This window comes from Mus musculus, chromosome 10 (assembly GCF_000001635.26).
Source record: "Mus musculus strain C57BL/6J chromosome 10, GRCm38.p6 C57BL/6J".
In the NCBI taxonomy this organism is placed as follows: Eukaryota; Metazoa; Chordata; class Mammalia; order Rodentia; family Muridae; genus Mus; species Mus musculus.
The window spans coordinates 101479817-101501911 of NC_000076.6; positions in this window are offsets into that span (position 1 = coordinate 101479817).

The following is a 22095-nucleotide window of genomic DNA, read 5'->3' on the forward strand; positions in this document are numbered from 1 at the left end:
GTACATTTACACAATGGAGTACTACTCAGCTATTACAAAGAATGAATTTATGAAATTCCTAGGCAAATGGATGGACCTGGAGGGCATCATCCTGAGTGAGGTAACACAATCACAAAAGAACTTGAATGATATGTACTCACTGATAAGTAGACATTAGCCCAGAAACTTAGTATACCCGAGATATAAGAGACAATTTGCAAAACACATGAAACTGAAGAAGAATGAAGACCAAAGTGTGGACAATTTGCCCCTTCTTAGAATTGGAAACAATCACCCATGGAAGGAGTTACATAAACAAAGTTTGGAGCTGAGACAAAAGGATGGACCATCTAGAGACTGCCATATCCAGAGATCCATCCGATAATTAGCCTCCAAACGATGACACCATTGCATACACTAGCAAGATTTTGCTGAAAGGATCCTGATATAGCTGTCTCTTGTAAGACTAAGCCGGGGCCTAGCAAACACATAAGTGGATGCTCACAGTCAGCTATTGGATGGAACACAGGGCCCACAATGGAGGAGCTAGAGAAAGTATCCAAGGAACTAAAGAGATCTGCAACTCTGTAGGTGCAACAACATTATGAACTAACCAGTACCCCGGAGCTCTTGACTCTAGCTGCATATGAATCAAAAGATGGCCTAGTCGGCTATCACTGGAAAGAGAGGCCCATTGGACACGCAAACTTTATATGCCCCAGTACAGGGGAATGCCAGGGCCCAAAAATGGGAATGGGTGGGTAGGAAAGTGGGGGGTGTGTGGAGGGTATGGGGGACTTTTGGAATAGCATTCTAAATGTAATTGAGGAAAATATGTAATAATAAAAATATTTTTAAAAAAGTTATTAATGAAAATTTATTAGCATAATATCTTTTATTATTATGCTATGTCTAGAAATAGCCCACATAAACTCATATGCTTGAACAAGCCTATAGGGCCAGGGAGTGGAATGTGATGGCATTGTGGAAGTTATAGTTTGGTGTGACTTCATATTTCCTGACAAATGATCAGAGTAATGTCAGTAGATAATCATGGAATAGATAACCAACATCTATATTACTTCACTCACAACAGGAGAGGGAGCCATTGCCCTCCACTACCTGGATGGCCAGGAACTGAAGCCTGAATAGCCCAGAGGCATAGGATAGGATAATAAAATAATGGCGAAAAGAAATAAAATAAATAGAAAAAATCAATGAAAACATTTCTAATAATATCCTGCTATATTGCTATACTTATCGATTGTAGACTTATCCAGCTGTAATCAGAGAGGCTTCCAGCAACTTTGGATGAGAGCGGATGCAGAGACCCACAGCCAGACTTTATGCAGAGAGCCTAAAATTGAGCTCTCCAGTGGGTTTCTCCCCAATCACAGAACACAAGACCTAACTCATTGAACATAGAGAAGTTGAGGTACTCAGTTACAGGCTAGTGTCAAGGTGTACTGGAAGGTATTTTTCATGCTACTAAAGGAGATATGTAAATATCAAACCAGCTACAAACCATTTGATCTAAAATAGTGTCCTCCCTATTAGCGATGCCAATACAATTGTAGCACAAAGCTTGCAAGTGTAATCAATCAAAATTTTATTTGACGTTACGCTCACTCCATGAAATAAAGCTCATAACCTACCTACAGTGCATGAGTGACTAAGATTCTGAGAGTAGATAGTGCATGGGCTCAGGGCAAAACAAGTGCTACTGTTCTATTGAAACAATATATCAACAAAATGAGATCTAATGACATCACACAAATTCATACAGCAGTTCCTTTCTAAGAAAACCTTATCCTGGGAGCATATGGGAACAAATAGAGGGACCCACAGGTGGAAAATATGCAGGGTAAGAAACCTTGGAATATTCAGGTCGAAACAGAAGGTCTATTCAAGTCTCTTCTCTCAGGGATCAAGAAACCCTGTGGAAAAGAAGACAGGCAGAATATAAGAGTACAAGAGCTTGGAAGCCAGGGAGAGAGAAGGCCCTCCAATTGAATATGATCAGTGTACACGTGAAATCACAGAGACTGAGACAGCATTCGCCTGGTGGGCAGAGTTCTGCACCTGATGGGGTCCTAGAGATGAAAGAGAAGTTGTGAAATGCCTCTATTATGGAAGCTATCCTCCAATCTATTATCATTTGAAAATAAAAATTTAGTTTTCTCCAAGAGAGTATGAAAAGGGAAACAAATGATTTTTATTAATATTTATAAGCTGCATGCCTGGATTCAGCAGATATACCCCTACGCTATTTATACACCAGTTAGGAGATCCCTTATTATTGTCGCTTCTCCAGGCCACATGGTTTGCTCCATCTTCCTTCCACTTCCTCCTTTTCCGTCTTCCTCTGTCTCCTTGACCCTCTCCTCCATCTCCTTGTCTTCTTCTTCAAAACCTCCAGGCCCACCTTTCCCTTTCACTGCCCAATTGCAGGACTTAGCCTATATTTGACTAGTTAAATTGGGAGGAACTTTTACATGAAGTTGTCTAAGTACAAGATCCACTTTACTTTTGGTCAGCCCCTTTTGAGGAAGCAGAATTAGCATCAAAATACAAACAGCTCCAGGGCAATCCATAACTTTTCCTCCTTTTTGTCAAATTAAGAGACTCTCTTTTTCAGATGCAAATTAAGCACAACTAATACAATTATGGAATTTATAAAGTATAAGATACACTTAACACCCAGTCCATCAATTTTGTCAATTTAGGTAAAGGACTCTACCTTCTATCCTAACTTAAAAGGCTTACAAATGTCTGTCTGAATTGTGTCCAGATTTTAGCTTGTATACCATCCTCTGGAATCTGTATCTTCTTTCTCAATACTAAACACCTTGAGTTGGCTATGACACTATGAGTCTTTAACCCTGTCAGAAATCCAAAACGACTTAAAATATTACCAGGAAATATAGGAAGCACAAAGCAAAGCTTCCAAAACTTAGCCAGTTTTTAGAGACAACTGATTACCAGGACAGTGTTTCTTTTCTCAAAAATTTGGAGCATCAGTCTTCAGACTTTTGGCCCGGGAACCTTTGATAGACCTTAATAATGCAGAATTTTGAAGGACTGTTTACAAGGACTTGGTAGAGCTAAGAGCCAAGAATTCTGCATAGTGTATCCTTTGCTTGAGCCACTTAGAAGGCTAGGGTAGGCTTCATGCAAAGAAGTAGAAGACAAAAAGAAAACCAACACAGTGGCATCTTTGGACAAGATTCCTTATCTTATATTGTGACACGATTTTATTTTTGTTTTAACATTTTTGTAAATTTTGTTTTTGTTATCTGTCTATCTATCTATCTATCTATCTATCTATCTATCTATCTATCTATCTATCTATGTTTATTCCTCCTTTTTTATTACTGTGCAGGTCAGATATTATGACTTCCAGGTTTTTGTTTTTATGAGATTCCCTAGTATGTGCTGTGGTCCTTGGTCATAACCATTAACTTATCAAATCCTTTTAAGTTAATTATATTTTTTCTCCATAACTATTGTATTAGTAAAACATGAATGGCTAGAACAATAAAATAGAATAAAGATATGATGATTACTTCTGTTAACTTTAGATGAAGCTTACTTTCAACACTTATTAACATAAGCCCTGCACATTTGCTAAGCTCCCAGGTAAATCAGAAAAATGTCAAAACATCAAATTTGCAAAATGAAATGAGTATTCTGTCTCTTAGCTACAGTACCAGTCAGTCATATCCTAATCACTAATTTATTTTAGCAGTAGGTAAATTTTTTTATGTAAAAAGGATTGTATAAAATACATGCTTATATATATATATATATATATATATATATATACATGTGTGTGTGTGTGTGTGTGTGTGTGTGTGTGTGTGTATGATGGGTTGGGGTATATTTATGTATTTATATATTACAAGGTCCTCTTGTTAAACATAACACCTCATTCATTGCACATGAAGAAATTTAGCAACAATCTAATAAGCTATACCCTACCAGAGAAGTGTAGATACCAAGACAACTGCAAACCCTTTGACCTACTGTAACTTCCTGCCTAAAAATAATGCCAGTATACATACATACATATATGTATGTATGTATGTATGTATGTATGTATGTTTGTTTGTATGTATGTAGTATTCTATTCCTGAGCATGTTGTATGTATGAATAATATATACACATGTATGTATTGTATCCTAGAGTACATACATGTATGTACTCTTGTCTTGGGACCTTGTGAAGAAGACAATGTTAGCTTAGCCCAGAGATTTTCTCAAATAAAATTATACATTACAATTTCTTAAGTATTTTATTAGAGATAATTTTTTGGACATCCCTATATCTGTTAATAAGTGATATAGATTATACATCAGGCTTTGAATTTTGCTAGCCTTTTTAAAAAAGTATCTAATGACTCAATTTCATAATAGGCAATCAATGTATAGAATGTATTAAAGAAAAATAAAGTGAACAGCTATAAATTTATGCTATTTTAATTTACCCATCGTTTCATTAGATGACTGTTAAATTTGACTAATGTTTGATGTTGAAGACTTTTAAAATGATTAATATATCTGTACTATAAACTCACGAAAGAGGTTTAATAGTATTAGATTATAAACTTTAGCTATCTTATATTTAAATGTATATTAAAGGTTCATTTTGTAATTAATGTCTGTCATAAGAACTTTTTATAATTAATGTCTGTCATAACAATTTTTAACAAAATATCAGAACATTAGTATCATGTATTCCATTATAATTAAATAAACTATGATTAACTGTTTAAGGATGAGTGACAGATAATGTAATTTCCATGATTAATGTGAGATTATCATTATTAATCTGTGGAAAAGAACACCCTTCATGCTATTTGACCTTATAGCTAGCAAAACAACATTCTACTAAATATTTGTATCCACCAAGGTTACCTTGCTTTGAAAACAATAGAATATTTTTTGGACTTTCAGTGTCCAAATTATTACGTTTTCATTAACTAAAATGCATTTTCTGTGAGTAATTTGTACTATTTCCTGCATATATTCACACTGAGACTTATCTCTTGTTCTGGAAAGTTGTCGTTCATCTCAGAGGCAAAGAAACAACCTATGTTGTTGCACTACCAACACATCTTTTATAAAAGTATTTTTTCTACATTTTTTGTCCATTTGGATCTATCTAGTAACTGTCAAAATATCAATGAAGAATAGTATTGTTTTACACTTAACATTTGATATAAGAATCCTTAAGTAATTAAAAAGACAAAAGTTATATTTCTTTAGAAACTAGATATTTGTGCACCCTACACGCCAGCCATCTCTAATATCATGAAAATTGAGACTGTAGAGTTAGTCTGGTATAGGTTTGTCCTCACAAATATAATATTTGGGAATTCTACTATAGACTTATTTACTTTAATCTACCCACATGATAAGATAAATTATAAGCATGAAACCTTATTTTCATTCACTCATCACTACAATCCTTTCATCTGACTCCCTGGTCATTCTATTTTCTGTAAAGGATAAGGGCAGGCCTACATCTCAGCACTCCTTAATAGCAGATGGAAAGAAGTAGCTATAGCAAACGAAGTAACTTTAACATGGGTTATCTTATTTTAAAATGCCCATAGCATATTTTAGTATGTTGAAAAGCTTAGTTAGAAACATGGAATTTAGCCTCTTCCATTGAGAAAAGAAAATTATAGCAAGGAACCCTGAACCCCGACCTGATATCTTCACAGTTGATTTACAGTAAAGTTAATGGGAGGGAAGGTCACGGTGCTGACTAAGGTATGAGCCTGACTCCAGGAAAAGGGCATTTCTGCTTATTCTAGGTCTCATCAATTTAGGAGTAAAGTCATTTTTGGGGAAAAGAACTTGGACGTACTACAGAGAAATATTATAGTATTAGATGATTCAAAGTATTTATTCTTGAAACGTGGGAAATAAAGTGTCATTTGCACTGAAAATTTCAAAACAGAGTGCTGCACCGATATTGGATGAGCATAAATCAAAGATACGGGAAGATTCAAGTTGGATATCTGAATTTTAAGTAATCCCTATTTACGGATTCCAGTTAGCAAAGAAATACACATACAGTAGTAGATCAAGAAAGATCTTAGATTTGTCTTTCTAAACTTTTCAATTTACATGAATAAAGGAAAGTAGGACCTACTTCTCCATCTCACTGCCTTTAATATATCTGTAAGGTTTCCAAACTATCAAATAGTCTCACTTTAGAAGTCTTTGAAAATACACATAGGCATGTGCACATATACAATTGCATGTTATTTTTACCTCTCTATCATCAGCACACAACACACACACACACACACACACACACACACACACACACACAGAGAGAGAGAGAGAGAGAGAGAGAGAGAGAGAGAGAGAGAGAGAACTTTAAACTATCAAGTTTTATTTTAAACTATAAAGCATCACTTAAAAAAGAACTGATGGCCTCAGGTTTCAACACAGAATTCAGAATGTATGAAAATCAAGGATCATAGTAGAAGACATTTTAAATTGGAAAGAGCTTTAATAATTTTCTATTTTATTTAATTTTTATTCCAACTCAATTCTTCATAGAGTTAGAAAGAGCAATTCTCAAATTCATTTGGAACATCAAAAACCCAGGATAACGAAAACTACTCTCAACAATAAAAGAACTTCTAGGGGAATCACCATCCCTGGCATCAAGCTGCACTACATAGCAATAGTGATAAAAACTACATGGTATTGGTTCAGTGACAGGCAGGTACATCAGTGGAATAGAACTAAAGATCCAGAAATGAACCAGCACAACTATGGTCACTTGATCTTTGACAAAGAAGCTAAAACCATCTGGTGGAAAAAGACAGCATTTTCAACAAATTGTGCTGATTCACCTGGAAACTTGTAGAAGAATGCAAATTGATCCATTCTTATCTCCCTGTACAAAGGGCAAGTCCAAGTGGATCAAGGACCTCCTCATGAAACCAGATACACTGAATGTAATAGAAGAGAAAATAGGGAAAAGCCTCAAACACATGGGCCCAGGGGAAAAGTTCCTGAACAGAACAACAATGGCTTATGCTCTAACATCAAAATTGACAAATGAGACCTCATAAAATTGCAAAGCTTCTTTAAGGAAAAGGGCATTGTCAATAGGATAAAACAGCAACCAACAGGTTGGGAAAGGATCTTTACCAATCCTACATAGGATAGAGGGCTAATATCCAACATACACAAAGAATTCAATAAGTTAGACCCCAGAGAACCAAATAACCCTATTTAAAAAATGGGGAACAGAGCTAAACAGAGAACTCTCAACTGAGGAACCTTGAATGACCAAGAATCACCTAAAGAAATATTCAACATCCTTAGTCACCCACGGAAATGTAAATCAAAACCACCCTGAGATTCCACCTCACATCAGTCAGATTGGCTAAGATCATGCACGCCTTTTATCCCAGCACTTGGGAGGCAAAGGCTGACAGATTTCCAAGTTCAAAGCCAGCCTGGTCTACAAAGTAAGTTTCAGGACAGCCAGGGCTACACAGAGAAACCCTGTCTCAAAAAAAAAAAAAAAAAAAAAAAAAAAAGAAAAAAGAAAAAAGAAAAGAAAACAAAACAAAACAAAATAAACAAACAAAAATGACAAAACAAAACAAAAAAATTCAGGTGACAGCAGATGCTGGTGAGGATGTGGGAAAAGGGGAACACACCTCCATTGCTGGTGGTATTGCAAACTGGTACAACCACTCTGGGAATCAGTGTCGGTTCCTCAAAAAATTGGACAACTTGCTACCTGAGGACACAGCTATACCAGTCCTGGATATGTATACCACAGCTGCATATGTAGCAGAGGATGGCCTTGTTAGAGATCTGTGGGAGGAGGGCCCTTGGTCCTGTGAAGGCTAGATGCCCCAGAGTAGGGGAATGCCAGGACAGGGAGTAGTGTAGGGGGAGGGGAGATGAGATAGGGGGTTTTGGAGGGGATACCAGGAAGGGGGATAAGATTTGAAATGTAAATTAGGAAAATATTCAATAAAAGAAAAAAATGGAAATTCATTAACAATGGTAAAAGTCCTCCTTCTAATTGATGAATGGCCATTGAACAGCATGATGGATTCCACTATGGGATTTTGTGCGTGAATTATATTTTACTATCATCTCCTCTCCATTACCCTTGCTTGTTCCCTTGTTGGTATACTCAAACTTCTCAAATTGTTGACAGCAACAGGTGTATTCTACATATTGCACATATGCACAATAGTGAAAATTAGAAGTTTTTAATTTCATACATTATCATGAATAAAACTCAAAAATATTAATAAAAAAGATAAAAATAGATTCTTCTCTCATACAATACATCCAAATATGATTTGTGTTCCCTCCACTCCTCCAAGGTCCCTCCTACAACTTTTCCTCCCAGACATTCTCCCCTTCTGTTTCTTCTTCAGAAAAGAGTGGGCCTTCAAGAGAGGACAGCCAAACAGGACAAAACTAGAAACAAGACAAGACAAAGACATCATGTCTAGGCTGAGCAAGAATAGCTGGAAGAAGGAAAAGACTTGTAAGAACAGGCAAACAGTCAGAGATAAATATTTCTTTACTGCTTTCTGTATTTTCAAAACTCACAGTATTATTGTTAATATTTTTTCAAGGACTATTGTTTTCCTAAAATAAGTTTCATTATATATATATATATATATATATATATATATATATATATATATATATATATATGAAAACGAACCACAAGTTACACCATTTCTTTATATTGTGTGAAAGTGTATCTCTATATTTTGTGTATATTTTGAATTGTTAATTTCTGCAGAGAATTGAGTGATGAGAGGATACTTTGCTATAGTCATTTCTATGACCCATCACCAGGTTTTATAATTTACAAATATTTGGCTTCCCTTACCTGACTAAAAGTAATCTCAAAATGTGTCAGAGCTTGTCTCACTACTGATTGGTGATAATAAAGTGCTTACAGCTAATAGCTGAAGCAATAGCACAGAACCCCCATGCAGAAGAATGTTGCAGGGTGAAGAAAGCAGAAGCAGGAGAATTGAGAGTGCACATAGAGGGAGAAGACATCAACTGCATTGGTGTAGAGCTAGCCGTGAAGGTGGATCATTGGCTGGAGAGATTGGTTCAGTTCAATGAGCTAGTTTGAAGAATGCCCAAGCAAAATACGTAAGCTTTAAACTGTATTAGCAGTCTTTATATCTTATTTATACTTCTGGCTGTTTGAGAAAAGCCCCCCTCAATCCTCATATATGTATATAAAATTATATATATGCATATATATGTGTATACAATATGTACATATATTATATATTATTAGCATGTATTACATTAATTATTAATATTGTATATAGTCATACATAAATTTTTACATATCCATATTATCAGATTATTTGCATATTACTGTTATATATTATTTATGTTTAATATTATTAATTGTAAAGTATATAATATTAATATGTGTTAATAATATATGATATGAACCACCAAATGCAGACACGATTGCTGATGCCAACAAGGGCTTGCCTACAGGAGCCTGATATAGCTGTTTCCTGAGAGGCTCTGCCAGTGCCTGGAAAATACATAAGTGTATGATCACAGTCATCTATTGGATGGAACACAGGGTCCTCAATGAAGGAGGTAGAGAAAGTACCCAAGGAGCTGAAGGGGTCTGCATTTGAAATGTAAATGAAGAAAATATCTAACAAAAAAAAATCCCAGGGCAGCAGCACAAGCTTAGAAACCCTATAAATGGAGGAAAAAGTAGATGGTTTGCTAAGCCATACCAGGGAGTAATATTAGCCTACTTGCTGATTGCTAGACCAATGAGAAATTCCATGTCAGAATGCAACATATTTGGCTCTTCTATAATGACACCCAAGGCGTATCTATGGGTTTGTTGCACACACACAAGTACACACACATGTATACACCCATCATACACACATACAAATATTCTATCTGATTATTTTTTCACCTTTCACCCAATATTGATTTTATCTTTCAATATTATTCCACTAGTAGCATTTCATCCTTCTCATTTTCCATAGACAATTATGAACTATTCTGTCCTCTGCTGAACAATAACTTGGAGCTAGCTGAACTATGTCTTGTACATTTAATTGACATGTTCTTAGGCCAAGTTATTTTTACCATTCTGGTTTCATAGATTTTGTTGCTCAGTACTTCCTTGTAAATAAAGTAGTAGTGAGGCTTGAGCCTCAAAATTCATGTACAGTAAGTGTGAACTGGCCTTTGCTAGCTTTGCCAGTAATGACATTATCCTTTTTCTCAGTTCCACAATAAATTTTTGGGTCATTCATAGGGCTAATTAGAAAACAGAAGATGCATAATTAGAGTGGTTCAAACCATTTAAAGTTAATGTATTCCAGAATATTTTAATGCAATTCATCAAGTCCTATAATGGGAAGGCCACGAAAAAAGAAAAGTCTGACTCATTTTCTGAAAGGATCAGGGATGTTAAGCAATACCTAAATCCAGGGCTCCAACAAAACTGTTCAATTTTCAGGGTGCTATTCAGCTTCAGTTTAAAGCAATGTTGCACTCTGAAACCCACAAAGACTGCTGAGAAGAAAGAAGTCAAATCCCTCACTTGACAATGGAAATGAAACTCAGAAAACCATCTATTATTTCTTCTGGGAGTAAACTTGCACAAAGGGAAATGTTGAAATTTGAAGAAGAAAATCTGAACTTTGAGCCTCTACTTGGAGTTTTTCATGATTTTTAAAAGCCTATTTACAGTGTCAACAAAAGAAGATTTCCTGATGTTAATGAATAGCCAGCTTAAAGAAAGTGGGTTAAGTATTAGGCAAGTGGAAAGGTGTAGTCACTGAAATCACATTGTGAAGATCAAATATTCTGCTTGTATTCAAAGAGTAAAAAACAAACCATTTGCCTAGGCATCAAGCCCGTCTGCTTGGGACCATCCCCATATCTGGATTTTGTGCAAGGCAACACATTCCAAAACTTCTCAAGAGCTGCTGGGCTCTCAGCCACAAATTTATGGTATACCTTTAAATGTTTTATTTGTTAGTTTAATAGTCTCTAGGCTATATTCCAAGAACTGTCAGTCCCTAGAGATATGTCAATTAAGCTATCAGAGAGCATACACTCTCTGTGGAAATCATTATAATAAAAGGTGCCTATAAAAAGAAGGAAAGAAACAAACTAAACACAAACCCAAATAGGGGAAAACAAAGATATTGGAACTCTCTTGTTCATTTTTTAAAATTTCAATTTAACCTCCCCCCCCCCAAGAGTTATGTTACCACTAGGCATTGTCTAGAAAATATCACAATATTTATATCTATGTTATATATAAATAAAATTTTAAAAGAATCTTACTCCATTTGGAATCATTTCTCTGTCTGACTCTCAGTTTCTATGTCTGCCTGTCTTTCTGTCTGTTTCCATCTCCGTCTCTGTCTCTGTCTCTCTCTTCATGCACAGATGAAATTCTTCTTAAAATATTATGAATTAGGTTGTAGGAAATGTTGGGAATAGTTTTCTTCAGATTTTAAAAATCCTTACAAACTTTTGCCATAAAATATTTATTATCAGCTGATTATAGCTACTGAAGGGTTTATATACAATATTAAAACACCAAAGTTGAGCATCATAAAAAGAAATTGAACCCAAGGAGCTAAAGGGGTCTGCAACCCTACAGGAGGAACAACAATATGAACTAACCAGTACCCCCAACCCCAGAGCTGTGTGTCTAGTTGCATATGTAGCAGAAAATGGCCTAGTTGGCCATCCATGGGAGGAGAGGCCCTTGGTCTTGAGAAGATCATATGCCCCAGTACAGGCGAATGCCAGGGCCAGGAAGCAGGAGTGTGTGGGTTTGGGATCAGGGCAGGGAGAGTGTATAGGGGATTTCCAGGATAGCATTTGAAATGTAAATAAAGAAAATACCTAATAAAAAGTCCTCGCCCCAAATAAAATAATAAAAACAAACTGAAAAATGTAACATATATTACCATTCAGCAAACAGAGAAGTCAACTAGAGATACCTTATCTCCTCCTAAGAATTAGAACACATCAACTCCAGATTGGAGACAATGTCCCGAGATATGTGTGAGGCCAAATTATGGAGCACTGTGGGCCTTCTTTTTCATTGTGACATAGTGAAATAAAATGGACACTGAAAGATAAGTGGTGCATATTAATTAAAATTTGCCTCACAGAAATAAAAATCAAAAACCAGATTCCACCTCACACCAGTCAGAATGGCTAAGATCAAAACCTCAGGGGACAGCAGATGCTGGCGAGGATGTGGAGAAAGAGGAACACTCCTCCATTGTTGGTGGGATTGCAAGCTTGTACAACCACTCTGGAAATCAGTCTGGCGGTTCCTCAGAAAATTGGACATAGTACTACCGGAGGATCCTGCAATACCTCTCCTGGGAAGTTCTAACCAGTAAAAAGGACACATGCTCCACAATGTTCATAGCAGCCTTATTTATAATAGCCAGAAGCTGGAAAGAACCCAGATGTCCCTCAACAGAGGAATGGATAAAAAAATCTGGTACATTTACACAATGGAGTACTACTCAGCTATTAAAAACAATGAATTTATGAAATTCCTAGGCAAATGCAGGGCACATCCTGAGTGAGGTAACCCAATCACAAAAGAACTCACATCATATGTACTCACTGATAAGTGGATATTAGCCCAGAAACTTAGAATACCCAAGAAATAAGTTACAATTTGCAAACACATGTAACTCAAGAAGAACGAAGGCCAAAGTGTGGATACTTTGCCCCTTCTTAGAATTGGGAACAAAACACCCATAGAAGGAGTTACAGAGACAAATTTTGGAGCTGAGACGAAAGGATGAACCATCTAGAGACTGCCATACCCGGGGATCCATCCCATAATCAGCCTCTAAACGCTGACACCATTGCATACACTAGCAAGATTTTGCTGAAAGGACCCAGATGTAGCTGTCTCTTGTGAGACTATGCTGGGGCCTAGCAAACACAGAAGTGGATGTTCACAGTCAGCTATTGGATGGATCACAGGGCCCCCAATGGAGGAGCTAGAGACAGTATCCAAGGAGCTGGCGGGATCTGTAACCCTATAGGTGGAACAAAAATATGAACTAACCAGTACCCCGGAGCTCTTGACTCTAGCTGCCTATGTATCAGATGATGGCCTAGTAGGCCATCAGTGGAAAAGAGGCCCATTGGTCAAGCAAACTTTATATGCCTCAGTACAGGGGAATGCCAGGACCAAGAAATGGGAGTGGTTAGGTGGGGGAGTGGGTGGGGGAGGGTGTGGGGGACTTTTGGGATAGCATTGGAAATGTAAATGAAATAAATAGCTAATTAAAAAAAGAATAAAAAGGAGCAACCAGAAAACAAAAACAAAAACAAACTGTTTAATGATTGTCCATGCAATGCCATAAAGAAACAATAACAAGAACAACAATAAACACTCCCCAAATGCCTGTGAAATATGTGAATAGAAGAAAACTAAATGTCATAAGCAGGCCAAATACAATCACGAAGAGAGCTTCGCTCTACCTGAGTCATTTAGTGTCCTGATGCATGGCAAACTTCTTTTTCTCTTTAAGATTATTTCGTTGATTTACATTCCAGTCTTTGCTCACCCCATCCCCACTCCCAGTCCACCCTGCCGAAGTCCTTCATCAAGTTCCTCTCACTCCTTGCCTCTGAGAGGATGTTCTGCACCCCACAAGGCCCTCCCCTTTTCTGGGGACTTAGGTTTCTCCAGGATTAAGCACATCTTCTCTCACTGAACCCAACCAGGCAGACCTCTGCTCTATGTGTGCCCAGGGTCTAATTACATTATCCTTGTTATTCTTGATCATTTGAGATGACAAATTGTACTAACATCATGATGATATTCAATGATCAAATCATTTGACTTATATATATTTCCTAAAATTATTTGGCATATTATAAAATCTCATTTCTATTTTGATCTCACTTTTCAGGTTTGTTTTTGTTTTTGTTTTGTTTTTTGTTGTTGTTGTTGATTTGGGGTGTATGGGTTTTATTTTTGTTGGTTGTTTGGTTTTATTTTGTTTTGTTTTGTTTTGTTTTTGCATCTGCAGACAACCAAAAAAAGGTGCTGAACCAAATTATACAGACCACTTTTAAAACTGTTGAACAATGGGTGACTACTTTCTGTCCATATAGAAAAGAATACTGAAGATCATCATTGTATTGCTGGGCAGTGGCAGAGGCAGACAGATTTATGAGTTCAAGACCAGCCTGGTCTACAGAGTGAGTTTCAGGATACACAGAGAAATCCTTTCTCAAAAAACGAAAAACAAACCAAAACCAAAAACAAACAAACAAACCAAAAAAACCAAAATCATCATTGTCTCAAAAACACTCTTCAAATATATAACATTGGAAGTATTAAAATTAAAAATGGAAAGTAATGTGGCATGTAAACTTTTAATATTTTTAGGAATAAAGTTTAAAATAATCCTACAATACATGATAATTTTATACATATATTGAACTAAGGTTTTTTTTTTTTTTTCAAAGCTTAAATAATGAAAGCAGAGAATGGAAAGAATCTACCTGTCTCCTTTAAGTAAAGATCAGTCTGTAATAGAAATTGATATGATCTAAGAGATGCAAAGGACAGATTATAAACAATAAAGCTGGTTACATAATAAAAGTGATGTGAAGATAATGACACCAAAAGTCGATGCAAATAACTATTACAGTTTTAAAATACAAGAAAAAATATATAACTCGTGGTTACAAAGATATGAGAAGCCCATCATCCCTGAGAAGGAAATTTTAAGTGTTATCACTTATTGCTAACAGTAAATGGAGCATGCATATCCCTCAGTAATGAGGACCAGCATTAAAATCACCACTGGATATATACAGAATAAAGATAATTAACGTCTGTGGGGCAAGCTAAGCTGCTCTGAGCAGCCTGCAATCCCAGTAAGAACTCTATCCTCCTTCAAATTCTCCATGCACCTTCATCGGACCTGAATCTCCTAAACCATACAGGTAAGTTTCCCTTCCCCTTTCCATCTCTTTTGCTCTGTGATCCTTCTGAGCCAAGCCAAGCTACTCCCTAGCCTAGGGGGATGGGGGTGGGCATCCATTCTCCTCTCTGCTTTCCTTCCATTTTCATTGCAGCTGTGGCTCCTGAATTAAACAAATCGGAAGATCTGGAGCCATACAGCCCAAGGATATCCACCAGAGTCCTGCCACACTAGGAACATGGAGGTTCACCCCCTTCCCAGTACCTATTACACTAAGAACATTCACAGACCTAAACCATCCAGATGGCTAAAGGCCCTTGAAAGAACGCAATCTACAAAAGCCAAGACCATATGATACCTCCAAAGCACAGCTACCTCATTACAGCAAGCTATTGCTATCCTAATTCAAAACCCAAGAAAATGACCTTAAATCTAATCTTATACAGATAATAGATGCTGGGTCTGCACCTCTAACTGAACCTTGGCAGCTTAGTGTGCCTGTACCTGAACCCCAAAGCCTGCCTGTCTTCAATGAGGTCTGTCCTAATCAGGAACAAAAGTCAGAACTCCACCCCAATACACATGTAAGATTGGACTCCACAGAGCCTAGCAGACATGGGATTAATCCCAGTCTGGTTTCCATTGTCCTTTGGGTCTGCACCTCCAACTGTATGTACCCTTGGGGGTCAAAGGAAATGGCCCACCCACTCCCACCCCATAGCCTCCCTGTCTCCTGTCATCCCTAATCAGGAGCATAGAAGGACTGCTCTAACCAGGACACAGGAGGAATGCTCTAACCAGGAACACAAAAGGCCTTCCCTAACCAGAGACAGCACTGCCTGACTCCCAGAAGCCTGTTTTAATGCAGGTCAAACAGCTCTACTGAAGGAGGCCTACTCCATTATAAGACACCCAGGCCAGTTAACACCAGAGATAATGAGAGGGTAAGATACAAGTACAAGAACATAAACAACAGAAGTCAATGCAATTTGTCACCATCAGAAACAGTACTCTTACCATACCAAAACCTGGCTACCCTAACAAACTTGAAGAGCAAGATTCTGACCTAAAGTCCTAATTCATGAAGATGATAGAGGACTTTAAGGGATATATCAATAGCCCCCCTCAAAGAATTACAGGAAAACACAGGCAAACAGGTAGAAACCTTTAAAGAGGAAACAAATAACCCCTTAAAGAAATACAGGAAAATATAATCAAACAGGTGAAGGAATTGAACAAAATGGTCCAAGACCAAAAAATGAAAAATGGAAAAAAAATAAAGAAATCACAAATGTAGGTAACCTTAGAGATGGAAACACCTAGGAAATAGAACAGGCATAGAGATGGGAGCATCACCAACAGAATATAAGAGATGGATGAGAGAATCTCAGCCCAAGAACATACCATAGCAGATATTAATACATTGGTCAAAAAAAAGCAAATTGTAAAAAGTTCCTAACTCAAAATAGGAAATTTGTTATATAATGAAAAGACTAAATATAAGAATAATAGGGATAGATGAGGGTGAAGATTCTCAGTACAAAGGGCCAGAAAACATGTTTAAAATAATCATAGAAGAAAATATCTCTAACCTAAAGAAAGAGATGGACATAATAGTACAAGAAGCCTACAGATTAGTGAATAGGTTGGACAAAAGAACAAAATTCTCCCACCACATAATAATCAAATACTAAATGTATACAAAAAGGAAAGAATGTTAAAAGTTATAAGTGGAAAAGGCAAGGTATTATATAAAGGCAGACCTATCAGAATTACATTATAATTCATAACAGAGAAGCTAAAAGAAAGAAGATCTTAGATAGATGTATTGCAGACCCTAAGAGACCAGAGTTGCCAGCCTAGGTTACTATACACAGCAAAACTGTCAACCACTATAAATGTAGAAATCAAAAAATTCTATGACAAAATCAAATTAAACAATATCTTTCTACTAATCCAGACTTAAAGAGGATACTAGAATGAAAACTCCAACAGAAACAGTGTAATTACACCCAAGAAAACACAAGAAACTGTTCATCTTACAACAAACTCTACAGAAAAAAATACTCCCATACTACAGACACCATACTACCACTTCCAAAAACAAGGAAATAACAGGAACTGACGATTATTGGCCTTTAATATCTCTCAACATCAATGGATTCAATTCTCAATTAAAAAGACACAGGCTAACTGACTAGATACTTAAATAGGATTCATCATTCTAACCAGGAACATGAGAAACATACCTCAGCAATAAAAATAAACATTACCTCAGAGTATAGGGATAGAAAAAGGTTTCCCAAGTAATGGAACAAAGAAGCAAGCTGGAATAGTCATTCTAATAACTAATAAAATAGACTTTAATCCATAAATAATCAAAACAGACAGGGAAGAACATGTTGTACTCATCAATGGAAAGGCCTACCAATCTCTTTCTGAAAATCTATGCTCCAAACACAGGGGTACCCACATTTTTAAATGAAACATTGCTAAAGCTTTAATCACACATCAAACTATGCACATTAATGATGGGAGACTTCAACACCCAAATCTCACCAATTGACAGGACATCCAGAAAAAAATTAACAAAGAAATAATGAAACTGACAGACATTATAGATCAAATGGACCTAACATACATCTATAGAATATTTCACCCAAACACAAAAGAATATGTCAGCACTTCATGAATCTGTCACAAAATTGAACATATTGTAGGTCCCAAAGGAATCCTCAACAGATACATGAAAATCAAAATAATACCTTATATCTCATCAGACCACCATGGATTAAAGAACAAGAACAGAAACACCAGAAACCCTATACAACCATGGAAATTGAATAACTCTCTACTTAATGATATCTGAATCATGGAAGAAATAAAGAAAGAAATTAAAGATATTCTAGAATTCAATGACAATAAAGGGAAAACATACCAAATTTTATGGGAAACAACGAAAGCAGTGCTAAGAGGAAAGTTTATAGTGATAAATGCCTTCATAAAGAAATTAGAAAGTTTTCATACAAGCAATTTCAATGTACAACTGAAAGGTCTAGAAAAGAAAAAGAAAAAAAAAAAGGAAACAAGTATATCAAATTACGGTAGAAGGCAGGAACTACTCAATATCAGTGATGAAATCAATCAGTTAGAAACAAAGAAAACAATGAAGCAACCAAGCCAAGAGATGGTTCTTTGAGAAAATCAACAAGAAAGATAAGCCCTTAGATAAACTAAGTAAAAGGCAAGGAGAGAGTATCCAGATTTACAAAATCAGAAATGAAAAGGGAGACATAACAACAGAAACTAAGGAAATTAAAAAAAAAATCAGATCTTATTTAAAAAGCCTATACTTCACTAAACTGGAAAATCTAGATGAAATGAATGGTTTTCTAGAGAGATACCTTGTTCCAAAGTTAAATCGGGATAAAGTAGAAAACCTAAACTGTTCTGTAATTCCTACAGAATTAGAAGCAGACACTAAACACCTTTTAACAAAGAAAAAAAGCCCAGGGGCAAATGGTTTTAGTTCAGAATTCTACCAGAATTCAAAAAATAACTAATACCAATATTCCTCAAATATGTCACAAAATAGACACTGAGTGAACACTGCCTAGCCCTTTCTATGAGGCCACAGACATCTTCATGCCTAAACCACACAAAGACAAAAACAAAAAACAAAAAAACAAAACTGCAGACTGGTTTCTCTTATGAACAATGAGGCAAAAATTGTCAATAAAGTACTCACAAACAAAATTCAGGACCACATCAAAAAAAACATCCATCAAGATCAAGTAGGCTTCATCCCAGGGATATAGGGATGCTTTAATATATGAAAACCCATCGATGTGTTTTACTACACAAAGTGAAAGAAAAAAAAATCACATGATTGACACATTAGACATTGAAAAAGTCTTTGCTAAAAATCCAACAGTCTAGCTGTGCGTGATGGCACATGCCTTTAATCCCAGCACTTGGGAGGCAGAGGCAGGTGGATTTCTGAGTTAGAGGCCAGCCTGGTCTACAGAGTGAGTTCCAGGACAGCCAGGGCTATACAGAGAAACCCTGTCTCAAAAACAAACAAAAAAACAAACAAACAAAAAAATCCAACAACCTTCATGTTAAAGGTATTAGAGAAACCAGGGATACAGCACAGATACCTAAGTATAACCAAAGCCAATAGCTAACATCAAACTAAATGGAGAGAAAATTAAAGAAATGCCACTAAAATCAGTATAAGACAAGTCAGTCCGTTCTTTCCCTGTTTTCAATATGAATATAAATATGAATATGAATATGAATATGAATAGCCATAGCAATAAGACAACTAAAGAGATCAAAGGGATAAACATGAGAAAGGATGAAGTCAAAGAAATTCTACCAGAGAACTCCTACAGCTGATAAACACCTTCAGCAAAGTGTCTGGATACAACATTAACTCAAAGAAATCATTAGCCCACTTTTATACAAAGAAATTAGAGAAACAACATCCATTGCAATAGCCACGAATAATATAACTGTTTTGGTCTAAATCTAAGCAAGTAAGTGAGACATCTCTATGGCAAGAACTTTAAGTGTCTGGAGAAAGAAATTGACGATATCAGAAGATGGAAAGATCTCCCATGCTCATGGATAGGTAGGATTAACACAGTTGAAAATGCCCACCTATCTGCATATGTATCAAAAGATGGCCTAGTCGGCCATCACTGGAAAGAGAGGCCCATTGGACACGCAAACTGTATATGCCCCAGTACAGGGGAACGCCAGGGCCAAAAAAATGGGAATGGGTGGGTAGGGAAGTGGGGGGGGGAGGGTATGGGGGACTTTTGGAATAGCATTGGAAGTGTAATTGAGGAAAATATGTAATAAAAATATTTAAAAAATTAAAAAAAATAAAGAAGAAAATGCCCATCTTTCCCAAAGCAATCTACAGATCCAATGCAACACAATTGGGGCTCTCAGAGTCTGAACTACTAAAGAAAGAGGAAAGGTGAGCTGGATTGAACCTAGGCCTCCATTCACATATGTAGCTGATGTGCAGCTTGGTCTTCATGTGGGTCCCGAATAACTGGAGCAGGGCTATCCCAAAAGTGGTTGCATGTATATGGAATATATTGTAGCTGGGCTGCCTTGTCTGGCATCAGTGGGAAAGGAAGCACCTAGACTAGCAAAGATTGAAACTGCCAGATTGTGGGAATATATAGGGGGGGCCACCTGCTTAGAGGATGGTAAATGCAGGATGGGGGAAGGATTGTGGATGGGGGATGACCAGGAGAGGGACAGGGAGTAGAATGTAAAATTAAATGAAAAGAGAAAAACTAACAATGTTAAAACAAGAATAATAGCTTTGATGCATGTCCACAAGTTCTTCTGTTGAAGATGAGTGGTATTACTCCAGGAAATTAAAAAGGCAGATGTGAAATAAAATGATTTAAAAAAGGAAAAGATATAGAAGAATTTAGCTCAAAGGTCTATAGTAAAACCAAACACCACTGCTATTAAAAAAAAAATATCAATGTGGCCCCCAATGGAGGAGCTAGAGAAAGTACCCAAGGAGATAAAGGGTTCTGCAACCCTATAGGTGGAACAACAATATGAACTAACCAGTAACCCCCAGAGCTTGTGTTTCTAGTTGCATATGTAGCAGAAGATAGCCTAGTAGGCCATCATTGAAAAGAGAGGCCCATCGGTCTTGCAAACTTTATATGCCACAGTGCAGGGGAACTCTGGGGCCAAGAAGTAGGAGTGGAGGGGTATGGGGGAACTTTTGGGATAGCATTGGAAATGTAAATGAAGAAAATACCTGATTAAAAAAATCAATAAAATGATTCATATACATATATATACATATATATATATTTTATTCACATAGAAGAATACAAATGTTTATATGTATGTAATTGAATATATATTGTGTGTATATATATAATATAATATATATGTTATAATATATTATAATATATAATATATTGAAATATATAATTCAATATATATGTGTAATTGAATATATATGCATATATATATATATACATTCAATTACACACATACACACACATTTGTATTCTTCTTCTATATGAATTATTTGCCACATATTGGTGTATAAGCCTTTATTTTTGTTTTTGTTTTTTCTCTTTTTTTATTAGATATTTTCCTTATTTACGTTTCAAATATTATCTCCTTTCCTGGTTTCCCCTCCAAAAACCCCCTATCCTCTCCTCCCGCTGCTCACCAACCCACCCACTTCTGCTTCCTGGCCCTGGCATTCCCCTATATTGGGGCATAGAACCTTCACAGGACCTCTTCTCATTGATGACTGACTAGGCTATCCTCCTCTACACAATAATGTCCGGTTTTCATGGTATTTATGGTATGGATGCCCAAGTGGGGCAGTCTCTGGGTGGTCATTCTTTCAGTCTCTGCTCCACACATTGTCTCTGTAACTCCTTTCTAAAAAAACCAGATTTTGGCATCTTTGACACTTTGGAATAGCCAGCCAATGCCTGATTTGACCTAAGGTCTTCTCCATGAGGACCCCATATCAGGTACTGTGTGGAGCCTTGTCTATCATGGCCTTGGTGGGGACAGAGTGACAGCTTCCTGTCCCCAAGACAGGGTCAGTGTACATGAGCCTCCAAGAGTGTGGGTAGCTACCAAAGGAAAGTTTTATTTGTATAATAAGGTACATATATTTCATTTCTCCTTTAAGGAATGTCCTCCCTGTTAACATTAATGACTTCATAATAATCAGCCCAGGAGGCAAAGGTGTAGCTAAATAGCTTAGCATTTTGTCTTAGCAAAGTGGTAAATGCTGAGACTTTCAGGACAGCCCTTAAAGCTGTAAAAAACAACTCTAAAAACATGGGCTGAAAAACATACAATTTCTCAACTATGCAAAATATAAGGATGCAATATGAATTATGACAGGCTTAACAAATCTAAAGGAACAGAGTAGATACTCTATGAAGTGGCTTGTCAGAAAGATACAAAGACAGGCAAATACAAATGCAGACAGGTTTTTGAGTTCAACATCAGCCTGGGACACAGATGTGTTAAAAATAATAATTTTTATAATTTCAGGACTAGGTCCCACCCAACTATCTTA